This window comes from Polyodon spathula, chromosome 21 (genome assembly GCF_017654505.1).
Source record: "Polyodon spathula isolate WHYD16114869_AA chromosome 21, ASM1765450v1, whole genome shotgun sequence".
NCBI classification, from domain to species: Eukaryota; Metazoa; Chordata; class Actinopteri; order Acipenseriformes; family Polyodontidae; genus Polyodon; species Polyodon spathula.
This window is the reverse complement of record NC_054554.1, coordinates 24,847,832-24,860,807: the sequence shown is the minus strand read 5'-3', so window position 1 is coordinate 24,860,807 and position 12,976 is coordinate 24,847,832. Positions and strand designations below refer to the sequence as shown.

Below are 12,976 nucleotides of genomic sequence, written 5' to 3'. Positions count from 1 at the left end.
TTTATAATTTATCTGGGATTTTGATGAAAACAGGTGTACAGGTGTGCAGAAACAAGGGCAAGGTATGCCTGTTCAGGGGAAAGGCTCTGCCCTTCCAGCTATAGGAGGCTTGTAACCTCTTTATATTCTCACTAACACTATAAGGGATTCACATCTCTGTTAAATGTCTCAAGTCATAAACGCTTCAATGTTTACTTTAGGCTTGGTAAAAACTCCACTAAGGTTGTGCCTATATAGAATGCATGCAATGCATAAATGCATATAGTAGACAAAGAACCATTAGAGCTAATGAAGGCTCTTCCAATAATGACTGAAAATTAGCATTCTTAACCACAGGGATTATATTGATTCCTTCATTCTGGCAATAAAAGAACCAGTTGTTTTGCATTGTTTAATTTAGACAGCAATAGACTGGTAAATTAAAATGAAACTACAGGTGAAACCAGACGGGCATTCTGTGGGTTAAAAGAATACTTTATACCATCCTGAACTTGATTATCATCACGTTATTTGTTCATTAAGATTTGGCATTTGTTCTGAAATCATCATTTAATACTGTTTCCACAGTCATGTATATTTAGCATATTTAATAAAGTCACCAGTACCTTTTACAAACCCAAGTAAGGTGGAATTTAATAAGTAATAAGCGATCAGTAATTTTTGATTTGTACAGCATTCAAAAATGGATCTAACTTTGTTTTAAGTTTTAGGATGTGGCCCCTTCCTCACCACTTCCACGGGCAACACCTCTCTCGCCCATCTCATTTTTGTCTCAAATTCAAACACGACTCTGTCAAATTTTGTTAAAGATAATGTAAATGTGTAACAAGTGTGAGCAGTTATTTGTAGTGGCACGATTTAATGCAGTTACTGTGCACTATTTTTTTTTGTTGTTGTTGCCACATTAACAAGATAGAGACCAGCATGTAAAGCATATAGTGGGAGGGAATGGGATGGGATGGGATGGGAGGGGATGGGAGAGGATGGGATAGGATGGAAGGGGAGGGATTATATGAAAAAATGAAACCAAGTAAAGGTTTTAAATAATTGTTTTAACGAAACATTACAGCAGATAAGTATTTCTGAACATTGACTACTTGACTTTACAAGGACGTTGCCGCACCTTCTTTGGATGCTGTACCTGGTCTTTACCGAGCTTGCAAAAGGCACTTGCTGAAGTGGACTGCCTCTGGGTTAAACTATGTATTCCAGATGGGTTTGATGGACGCTACAACTTGTTGGATCTACAAAGCATTACATTAGTGCTGTGCAGAGTCTCCATTTGCCTCAAGCAGTTTCAGCATTCAATTTTTAGCACAGCCTCAGAGTTCTGCACCTGTAATGGACCTGTCTCTTAACCAACCTCCTGAAGTCTGAGGTTGCAATTTAATGTCACTTCCAGTCACCAGCAAATGAGGCTGTCTAAATGCGTGTTGAATTGTAAAACTGACAGCTTATCCTGCATTAAAACACACGGCTTACTTACTATTGTGAAGTATATGTTACAGAGACACCTACCATTTTTTTGCATAAAACCAGTCCCATGCAGCAGGTTTTATATTTTAGAAAGCACACACACACAATCCTTATCCTTATTAATAACTGGGTGGGGTACGTTCTAGCCCCACACAGTCCCCTTGCTTCTCAAATGCATTAGTTATCGATACTACCAATGCAGAACATTGGTCTTAATTTAAATCCCAAATTTGGTACTGCAGTGGTGACTAACCAAGACAGAAGCCTCAACAGAAATGTTGAACATTTCTAAACATCAGTTTCATTACAGTAAATGAGAGTGGAGACCTGTTCTGGAAAATGGTGACATGCCATCCATATTTGTACCTATTTTTTTTCCCCCCTAAATTTTTGCCATCATTTTTTCAGTTTCTTTATTTTGCTTTTTTTCTTTCAGAAAACCAACTCTCACTGGACCAACTGTTGACATTTTTAAGAAGGTTGTTACCTTATAATTTTTTTTAAACCCTGTTGGGAGCTAACAGAATGAATTCACTTTTTGGTGTAATATATTACTTCCTACTGCTGCATAAACTAACAAGACCACACAGATTTTATACCCTTTTTTCCACCCAAAGTATTGTATATATAATTGACAATTTATTAACAAATTGTGGTGTGGCTAGTTCAAATCAAAGAGGTTCTGCCGCTATTGCAGTCAGTTGAGCTTTGGCTCTGTCATTTATTTGAAAGTCAACCCGATGGCTGTATGGCATTGCCACAGAGACGGCCGGAGTGGGTGACGTCAGACCAGAAGCAGGAAATAAATGACAGAGAGAGGTGGAGAGGTGATGCGGAGCAACAGGCAACCTCAGGCGATGCGGAGCAACAGGCAACCCCAGGCGATGTGGAGCAAAAGGCAACCCCAGGCGATGCCAGGCAGGCATCCTTAGGTGATGCCAAGCAGGCATCCTTGGGCGAAGCTGCTCTGCCCCTGCTGCTCTGCTCCTGCTGGTGGCAGAGGCAGAGGCAGCTCCTGTTGCTCTGCTCCTGCCAATGGAGGTGGCAGAGGCATGTAGTCTCCTGGCGGCGGACGTGGGAGCGGCGTGTAGTTTCCTGGACGCGGAGGTGGGAGCAGCGTGTAGTCTACCCTTATTAAAGGGGACTTGTGCAGCGCTCCCTCACTTGCAGGAGACTGGTGCGGCTCTCCCTCACTTTCAGGGGACTGGTGCGGCTCTCCCTCACTTGCAGGGGACTGGTGCTGCTCTCCCTCACTTGCAGGGGAAGGTGATGGAGGCAGGAACTCACCCTCTGCTGTTGGAGATGGGAATAGCTCGCTCTCAGGCTTTGGATCCCCACGGTCCCCCTGTCTGGGGGCTGGACTCTCGTGGTCCCCCCGCTTGGGCGCTGGAGATCCTGCTACCTGGGCTGCTGTTCTGTTTATAGCAGCCTCCAGGTAGCAGAGGACCAACTCCACACCTTCTTCCAGGGAGTTTGGGGTGTGTTCCCTCTCATACGCCTCCCATCACTCCCTGTCCATCAGCCACAGAACCCGGATGGTTATGGGCATGGACTGGGCTTCCTGTCCATGTCCTGGATCCAGCCCCTCAGCCTGACGGCGTCTTCTGACATTTATTTTTTTTTTTGTCTTTTTTTTTTTAAACAACAAATTGCGGTTCCTGCTCTGGTCTGCATCTAGGAGGCGCTATTAATCCCACAATAACACCACGTGTCACAAAAACGGCCGGAGTGGGTGATGTCAGACCAGAGCAGGAAATAAACGACAGAGAGAGGTGGAGTTTGGTGGAGCTGAGTAAATAGACAGATGGACAGAAAATAAAAAGACAGGACACGGCACTTTCACCAAATAAATAGACAAACAAAATGGACTAAGCAGACAAACATAGTGAGCTTCTATTTTAACGATTATAATTATTATTACAATTATTACTATTACCTCCATATCCAATCCCGTTCTCCACTCACCAAACACACCAACCAGAGTGGGTGAAAACATGTAGCTTTTATGCAGCTGTACTGTGACTTGATTGCTAATCAATCATTCAATTGGAGTCTTGGTACAACTGCACATGAATTAATAAAGTGCAATTCCCCGTGCTCACATATTATTACATTTTACTTGCATGTGAAGTGCAATCCTCATGCCTAAATACAAATATACATTTTAAACACTCGTGTTACACAAACTCGTTTATATCCCATGTACCAATGACTATACACCAACATTAACACACAACATATAATATACACAAGGGCAGGCACTTTGCCACAGGCATATACTCAAGATTCCTTTTCGCAAGTTAATCCAAGTTCACCTTTTTCTTTCTCCCTCTGTCCCTCATTCCCACCTCCCCCCTTCTCTTTTATACAATCTCACTATCTTTCTGCTGCAGCCTCCTGTAAAACCACACAGACACAAAGCTGATCAACCAGCAGCAGCTTTTGGTTTTGAGGCTAGACCTCTCCTCATTACAGCCACGCTCTCGCTGTTCTCAAACGCCTCTCTCTAATCACTGCCACCAGACCCCAGCTAAAAACGAGATAATTAACTCTGGGGCTCTGCCTCAAACAGCTCGCATGTTAAACAGCTTTTGCGCTTGTTTTGCGGATCCTGTCAATGTCGGCGGACCCCTGGGGACTGATACGTTCAAGCCATTACTACAACAATGTTTTTCAGATAACCAACTCTCCTTGGACCAATTGCGCCCACACAAAAATCCCACATCAAATGAGACATGGATAAACCGTCTTTCCCTCGTCTTTCCCTCGTCTTTTCATTTTTTTTTTTCACTAAGGGGGAAAAAAAGCAGCAGCAGCTTTTTTGTTTCTGTATCTTTTTTTTGCAAGCATCCACAAACCCAAGTGGTGTAGCTCTTCAGTATATCTTTCTTAACTGCAGTTTTTCCATGGATACACAATTAATTGATGTCCGTTTACAACATTATTCTACTTGGTCACCTAATATCACTTGTAGCAGCAGGAAGATATAAAGCCCTGTTCTAGTTCAGTAATTAGTATTGCATTTTTACACAGGGAGCATTTCACAGAACACACCTAAAGAGCCGATATTTTTAACGTGTTATAATAAGGGTCAACCTTTTCAAGAAGCTTGGATTTCTGCACATTTTAATTGCAGTGAATCTAAATTCTGAACAGTTCGCTTAAATCAATAAAAGCTGAAACCGAAATGGCCTTATCTTTAACAGACCAATCCAAGTTGGTTGTACAGATTGAAGAGAGAGAGGATCATACAAGGAGAGAGTGCATTGCTTCTGTATTAATTTTGACACTATTCACTGAAACCTAGCATGTCTACTGACAGCAATCTCGTCCCTGCGCCTTTCAAACCAGGATCAGCCAATCCCCTGGGAATTCAAACAAAAACACAAAGCAAAAAAAAAAATAGTAAAATCTGTTTGTTCCAGTCGGCAACACACCAGTTTATACTGAAACAGGAGCCAAAATACAATCAAATCCAAGCACTGTTCAATCAACACAAGACAAGAACAGAGGGTTTATTAGAGGGGTCCTGATCAGTTCAAACAGGCGTTCATATCACTGCAACTGCACACATTACCTTTTCAGCTGCGTTGTTGTTGATATGTGCCTTATTGTTTTTCACTTGGTTGGCTTTGCATGATACCAGTGAGCAGTAAAGTATCATATATGGTTATTTTTATTATAAATCTTCTTTTAATGGATCTGTTGATCGTTACCTGGTTTTATCAAGCAGCATATACAGTGCATCAAGACTGATACAATTAAAGATTGAAACACTACTAGTCAGCTGTTGCTGAAGTCCCAATTTTAATATTTTTTGGAAAATTACCCAACTAATGAATATTTCAGCTGAACTCAGCTTTGCACAGAGATTTACCTGAACTATTGTTCAGAATAATGCTGGTTTCTCAGCGATGTGTCAGAAAGTGACAGAACTAGTAATCACTAGCAGAAGAAAGTTAGATTAACCAATGGAATTCCAGGCTCTATCCAACATAAAATAGCCACTAACGTTAATAGCAGTTACGTTTTACCATTGCATAACTTCTCAATTTAGAAGATATAAAAATTACAGCTTGTGAGACTAACTGAGATTTACACAGACAGATAACATGAATGACGAATAGTTAAAGATATGTAAAGCAAATGTTTTAGTATTCTAAGGAATCTTTGTGGAGCAATTACAGCAAAAGCTACAATTCTATTTAGGTGAACTGATTTATACAACCCAGTACGGCTGACTTAAGAGTCTCCTCTCCCATTTGTGCATGGCTATAACTGTCCATCAAGGTGAACAGAGAAATAGTTATAAATCCCCCTCCCATACCTCCACACACTGACTCCTCCAGCACTCTCTGGAGCTAAACTCCAATTGACCTCCTTTTGACTGTTCTCTTACCAGGGTCTGTTCTCCAATTGGTCAGCCCTCATGGCAGATCGATTACTGCATCCCCTGTCTGGGTCACTGGAGCCACATCCCATTCAAAATGCAGCACTACACAGTCAGCTACACAGTAGCGCTTCTTCACTGTCCGGAAATCTAATGCAATTATGCAAGAACAAATATTTCCCATGGCATTGTGTTCAAAGTAAACACATGTTCAAGACGCATTTTAAACATACTCCTATTAAACCCATGATTATAAAGCAGTCAAATTAACCCCTCCCTCCCTTTTCTGTTCTGTTGTTCTAGTGTCAAGATTCTGTTTTAATTGTTTTTCTCTGCTGTCTAATTAACCCGTTAAATGTTTCCTTTTGTGGGACTGTGCTCTTTCAACTTGACTGCACCTGCTTCTTTTCATCCCCATGAAGTCAGCAGAGTGCAAAGGTAATATTATCACACTGTTCCTCAAGTCCAGGAAGCAAAACAAACCCAGCAAAAACAGGCCTCCAAGCAAGATGGCAACCTTAGAACAAAAGGGATACCAATCTTACTATTCAAGGAAAAGAAGCGTTTGGAATGAATCTAAATCATCACAAACAGTAATAGGAGTGAGCAGCCCTTTAATTCATTAAGAACAAGCTTAGTGTCAGCAGCATGAAATATACACATATTTGTTTTAGTTAATGTACATTTAAGAGTTTAAGAATTCAGTAGGAAACTTGAAGTCATTGCACTTCAATCACTGACCCTAACAAATTAAGTTGTTAATTCACCATTATTCCAGTTATCGTGTGTACAGGGCTCTCTGACTAGTTCAGATCCATGTTTATAGCACCTTGCTTTATAACGTACAGGTAGGATGGCGTTATTATAAATCACAACCATTTTTTTCAAGGTAGTTGACAGTGAAATTCTTCTGCAATAAAACTTAACATTATTGATATAATATGTATGTCCTGCTCCTCTTTTAATCAAAGATGATTTATTGTGCCCTCCTCTCGCTCACACTTCAGGTGACGGAACACTCTTGACCATCCAAAGTGCAGTTGCCGAGGAGACAGCAATGCACTGTATGGCCCTGGGATAACTGAATATCAATTTATAATAGAAGATAAACACAGAGTCAACTGTGCATATTAACTTTTCTACCACATATGTAGAGTTCCCACTTAAGGATGCCATGGAAATGTGGTGGTTTAGAGGGTGCCAGGTTCAAAGGGGTATAATACTGTAATTGCTCCTTCCATTTTTTTTAAAGCATTTAATGGAGAAATGCAGTACCCTCTGGTGTTTTATTAAAGGCAGTTAAAATTTTTGTCAGTCGTCTGGTGATTTAAAACTGGCAACCAATCAGGAATCCATGACAGATGAAAAAACTGCCCATTCCTGAAACTGTACGTATTATCCAAGGGTTATACTCAATATGGGGTGCATGGTTGCATACAGGTCAATTATATCCTAAATTCTGATGCCAAATGTTTATTCATTCATGGCATGATACATACAGACAGACAGGGAGGAATCCAGGACTTGGTTGCTAATCGGAAATGGGTACTGGCATTGGCACTGGTACTGGCAGATGCTCTCTGGAAGCATGTAGAGTTAACTGCACTTCTGTAATTACACAACAGGTGCTCCTAGCAATCACCCTTCTGTTTGTAGGAAGCAATCAAAATAAACCAATGCGTTAGTCTTCCAACACAATGGCAAAGAATTCCTGATACTCTTAATACAGTATCTTACGTGACAAACATGTAATAATGATTCATTGAGAATGGTTTCATTATAGGTAGAAATAGGGATATGTCTTTTCATTAGGATCGGCTTAACAGCACAATGGAAAATATGGCTACTGGGCTTGTTAGGTCACTGTAGTCTAAATCCCAGATTTATCTAAGCAGAGGAAAGGCAAGACTTCGGTTTGTGATAAGCCCTTGTCATTAGTTTTACCACTAAATGTGTCTTTCTATTTTAACTTAATCTCCAATATAAAGTCTGTTCCATTGTTTTAATACCTGCAGGACATAGTACTTTCATCTCTTTGGCTTTTGTTAAGTAGTTCTTGTTGCTTTGTTTGTTTTACTTTTCAGTCAGTCATAATGTGTACCTTTACCAGAGAGTTTGGTTATTTGGAGAACAATCTAACACAGTTTGTGGTACCACCTGAAACTAAATTCTTTGTATCACATCCTGGAAGAAATCAGCTGCCACAGTCTTAGATCAGTTTTACAAATCCACAGCGAAAGATTGATATCATGCCTGCCAGCACTACTGATTTTCAGCTTAAACAACCATACTGTTTTAGAGAAAAGAAATCTCTTTATAACATTCATAAAAGAAAAACAATTGCTGAATAAATCATGGGAAATTGGTCTTTATAGACATTTTAGACATTAAATAAAGACCAGCAGGAGCTGCATATGGCCACCTGACAAACACACATCAGGTTTCAGGTCACTGTTCTTTTCATCTCATTTAAGCTATTCAACACTCATTTAATTTGTGTGGCCAAGTTATTATTTAGGTCTCAGTCAAGTCTAGCACTGGCCATCTGTGACCTTGGCTTTAACACACTGTCTATCGTGCAAGTCCGAAGACAAAAAAATAAATTCCCAAAGCTTTACGACCAGCAAGGCATTTAACAACAATCTAGAATATCAGCGCATATAATACAATTCATCCAGCCAAACCCCCCCCCCCCCCCCCCCCCCACACACACACACACTTCAGTACTGCTGTGAAAACTTTACAGCTCAGAGTCTTGTGAAAGAATGGATCGGATGTTGTTGTCTTTACCATGGCATATTTGAATAAGAGGCTATTGAAGTACTACACCAGCAAAAAGGGTGTAACTATCTAAACAAAAAAACATATACGTCTCTAGTGGTTAGTTTCCTTAAAACAATTGCAGCATATTTGTTACAAGTACCGTCACTTTTTGGATCAACACATTTGTAACTACCTATATGCATTAAGATTTGCACATACAAACTATCTGATCATCTGAACATACTGTCACAGTAATACAAATATCCTGGTACCCAAAACATGTATTATTATTATTATTATTATTATTATTATTATTATTATTATTATTATTATTATTATTATTATTATTATTAATAATAATAATAATAATAATAATAATAATAATAAAGAACTGTATATAAACACTCAAATAACACAGTTATCCATCACAAGTGTTGACTCTTCCTCATTTTAAGCTGTGTAAACAGTTGGATAAATAGCACAGGTACTCATGCCAATATGATTAGCTTGTAACAAGTGCAGAGAATTGAAACTGGCATGTACTGCCATCACCTTTCTTATTACATTAAAATGGCAAGAGTACACTCCAGTGAAAATGCAATTTGTGTGCTGTATTAAGAATAGAAACACTCACCCTGCCTGCTCCAAGCTCAGGTCTGATTTTATGTTATGTTTGAGAAATGCAAGCCATAAATGGGAGAACATCAAGCAATTCAAAAATCCCAGTAACAATGTACTGTATAGCTACGCAGCGACTGTGCACAATGCAAGCCCTGCTTAAACCTCTGCACTTCTTTTTATTCTTTATGATTAAAGTCATCCCAGAAACAAGAAAAACTAAAGTTTGTGCAATTCTAGTTCTGCTGCTTCCAACTTAAATGCAGCATCTACACTGTCTATATCAGCTGTGTTCACGTAGCAAACTGAGACGTAAAGCTGCTCTGCATACAGGCAAAATAACATACCTCAATAAATATATGCATTTGTTGTTCACCATCACAACCTAAAGAATGCACTGAACAACCATTTCCTAAGACTTGTGCATGGCTCACATGCAATGCAGGCATTAATGACTAATACACCAGTGTAACAGAATTCAAGTCAAGAAAGCAGTCACACTCTGAGCTTACGTTTAAAATGACATGCTTCACTGGTAAAAACAAAAAGATAAAATCCCTGCTCCTTACAAACTGCACCTGGAGTTCTTGTCAATTTCAACGGACAAGCATTCGATTCACTGTATACTGTATATGGCATCTATATGTACAATCCCATGGCTTGTCTTCGTTTCTTTTAAGTTTGGTAAAACATTTATCGACCTTGCTCATCTTTTCTGTTTCTAATGTGCATTGTTGGGCATTTCCCCAGACACACACAATAAAAAAAAAAAGAACAAATCAATGGCAAAAAATGTTTTTTTTACTCACAGTTGTGGTTTTCTTCCCTTTATCCCAGTGTAGTGTCAAAACCTCATTCCGTCGACTGGCATGCACGGGCTAGGATGTGGAGGGCTTTTCACTGGTGCTGGTGCTGGTACTGGTGTTGGTGGGTGGGGTGACTGGTTTTAAGAGGAAAGCCAGGGGGTGGGGTGCATACAATTTGTCTGCCACTCCGGGAAGGACTGTTTTGCAGGAGAGGTTAGCTTCAGTAGTGTCTCTGTTGCATGCTGCAAGCACACTCTCGCATAGCTTCTAGCCTGCACAGTCAGGAAACACGCATATACACACACACCACGCTCAGATCTCACTGTGAAATCATAACACTGGAAGAGAGAGAGAGAGAGAGAGAGAGAGAGAGAGAGAGAGAGAGAGAGAGAGAGAGAGAGAGCTGATAGTTTCAAATGTACGCTTCTCTGAGCTGCATGGGTTGACAGGTAGTGAATGACTGCCTTGCGTCGAGTTGAATTGAGAGGTGCCCCCGCCGACCATAAATACACACATACAGCCCCACAACCTCTCCCAATTAACATGACCCTCCAAGCTGAGAAATTAGTGTTGTCGGGACACAGGCATGGCTCAAAGCAATCTCTTGCCTTACCTCATCTTGTTTAACCATGCTGTAATCAGAAAAAAAACATTTGAGATATATTAATACTAGAATAATAGTTCAACACAGGGGGTCTAATCATGGCACTGTATTTTATCTTTAGGATTATTATTATTAATGATGTTGCTACTGCATTTTAATAAAAGAAAAAAGATCCCAGCTTAATGTCTGTTGTCATTTACACTGCACCTATTTTATGTGATATTATTTTATACATCAGGCTCTTTCCTTTTTTTAAATCAATTACAATTTTTATAATCTCTCAGCAGTTATTTGTCTTATTCGGTTGTTAAAAAAAAAAAAAAAATTGAAAACTCAACTCCAGAACATCATGGCTGTCTTCCAAGGCTACTCTCAGCTTTCTTCCGTGACAAAGCATGCAGGCAAAAATTCAATTAAAAGTGAAATTAGCGAAAGATCCCAATCTCGCAGCAAAGATCTAATTTGTAATTGGTTAGCTGAAGCTCCCTAAGGGACCGAGTGAGGAAGTGATTCCATAGCTCCTTGGTTTGCAGTGCAAAAAGATGCACAATGTGTAAGGTTTAAACACTGACTCCCACTGCTGCCAGGAGTTTGTACCCCTCAGCTGATTCTCACATGTCATGGAGCCCAATTATTTAAACTTGAACTTGTACTTTATTCTACTATTTTGAAGTCTGATTTGATTAAAGAGCAAACTTCAATTAATATTTTCCCTTATATGTGTTACGCTCTTTTGCAATAGTCGGTGTTCTGTGTTTGCGTTCTTCTACCAGAATATTGATTTAGCTACGAATAGCTAAGACGACCTCCATCCGAAAAGTCATGCGATGGAGTGGCCACAACTGATCTATATTATTGAGCAACTTGGGCCAACACAGTCGAAAGGTTACAATGCTGCATGACTTTCCGGAATGAAAATATAAAATTCAAGGCTTGGCAGTCCACAGGAGCAGTACGTTTAACTGAAAGCTACTTATTAAAAGCCTTTAAAGCTCTTTGCCATTTGCATTTACCAGTACAGTACAGAAGCCAGGCACATTCATAAGCATGCCTCCAAAACATACATTTAAATGTCTGGCTGTATATATGACAGTCTGGCTCTAGGTCTGCAGTATGAAGCAAACATAATTATGAACACATTTCATAATTACTTGTACTAATCCTTTAATCACCATTGATTTGTCAATGTTGATCAGTAATTGAAATTACTCCTCTCCCAGTTCTGGTAGCCAAAGGATATTGTGCAGTGATGCAAAGACATGTGAAGCCGATTGGCTGAACCATGTTGCCCTGTGTTTCTAAAATCAGACATTGTTTACTCAGTGTCCATATCTATTGGCTGCTAATAGGCTTGTTACCTGGCAACACTGTATTCTTCAGAGGATTGTTCGTGATCCATCACAGGTGAGGTATATTAGTTGAAGGACAATTATAGTGAAGCTCTTCCACACTCACCTATGCACTGCTCCACCCCTTATAAAAGTTAACCAGTGCTGGCAGGTGCCTGAGACTGTAAATGTGCCAAATGTGGCGTAATGCCTAACTGGGAGCTTACTTGAAACCATTAAACTCACTTGGCCTGAGCCAGATTTAAGCCAAGGACTGGGTGAGCACAGTGAAAAAGAAAGTCAGCATATCAACAATTTGTGGTATATGATCTTATAACAAATGTCCATCCAAAGCAAAAGCAGAGGTTCCAAAGATTTAGCCTTCCAGTAATGGATCAGCAATCATAGAAAGTTAATAAATGTCAATGAAAAAATGAATACAACTGTGAAACTATTGCCTTTATGAGCCCAACCAATCAGAAATATAACTGAAAATGTGCGCCACACACATGCACAGATGACACACACACACACACACACACACACACACACACACACACACACACACACATAACACATTCTCAACAGCAATAAACACTCCCCCAGGAGGGATAAAACAAAGATTGACTTGAAAAATAATGAAAAACAAAAGCCAGATGTACATTCTGAAGTTTTCATAGCACATCAAACACCCTAAACAAACAGCACCTTGCTTGCATGCCAAAGTCAAGGGGCTACAATGGTGGGGAACTGTCACAAGGACTTCCACTTAATACAGGCGCTACAAACCGCTAATCAGCACACAAGCAGACAGTGCCACTGCACCACATCCATTCAAACTGAAGGAAGATGACATTTCAGTCCTGGTTTCTTTTTTATAGCCCTGTCTTTACAGCATGCAGCAGCTAGGAGTGTCTTGCAGCCTCTTATATATCCTTTCTTTTCCCCCAGACATCTAGCATTCCAGCAAGCTTGCCTCAAATTGTCTTCC

At 40.0% G+C, this 12,976-nt stretch overlaps 1 protein-coding gene across 3 annotated transcripts in view; it reads right to left on the bottom strand.

The window, feature by feature from the left end:
• LOC121296161 overlaps window positions 1–10,384 on the bottom strand; it is a 143,025-nt gene extending 132,641 nt beyond the window's left edge. For all 3 annotated transcript variants that reach the window (XR_005947025.1, XR_005947023.1, XR_005947026.1), the window contains exon 1: window positions 10,057–10,384. The gene's annotated coding sequence lies outside the window, so the exon portion shown is untranslated. The remainder of the gene's footprint in view (window positions 1–10,056) is intronic.
• Window positions 10,385–12,976: the final 2,592 nt, after the last annotated feature.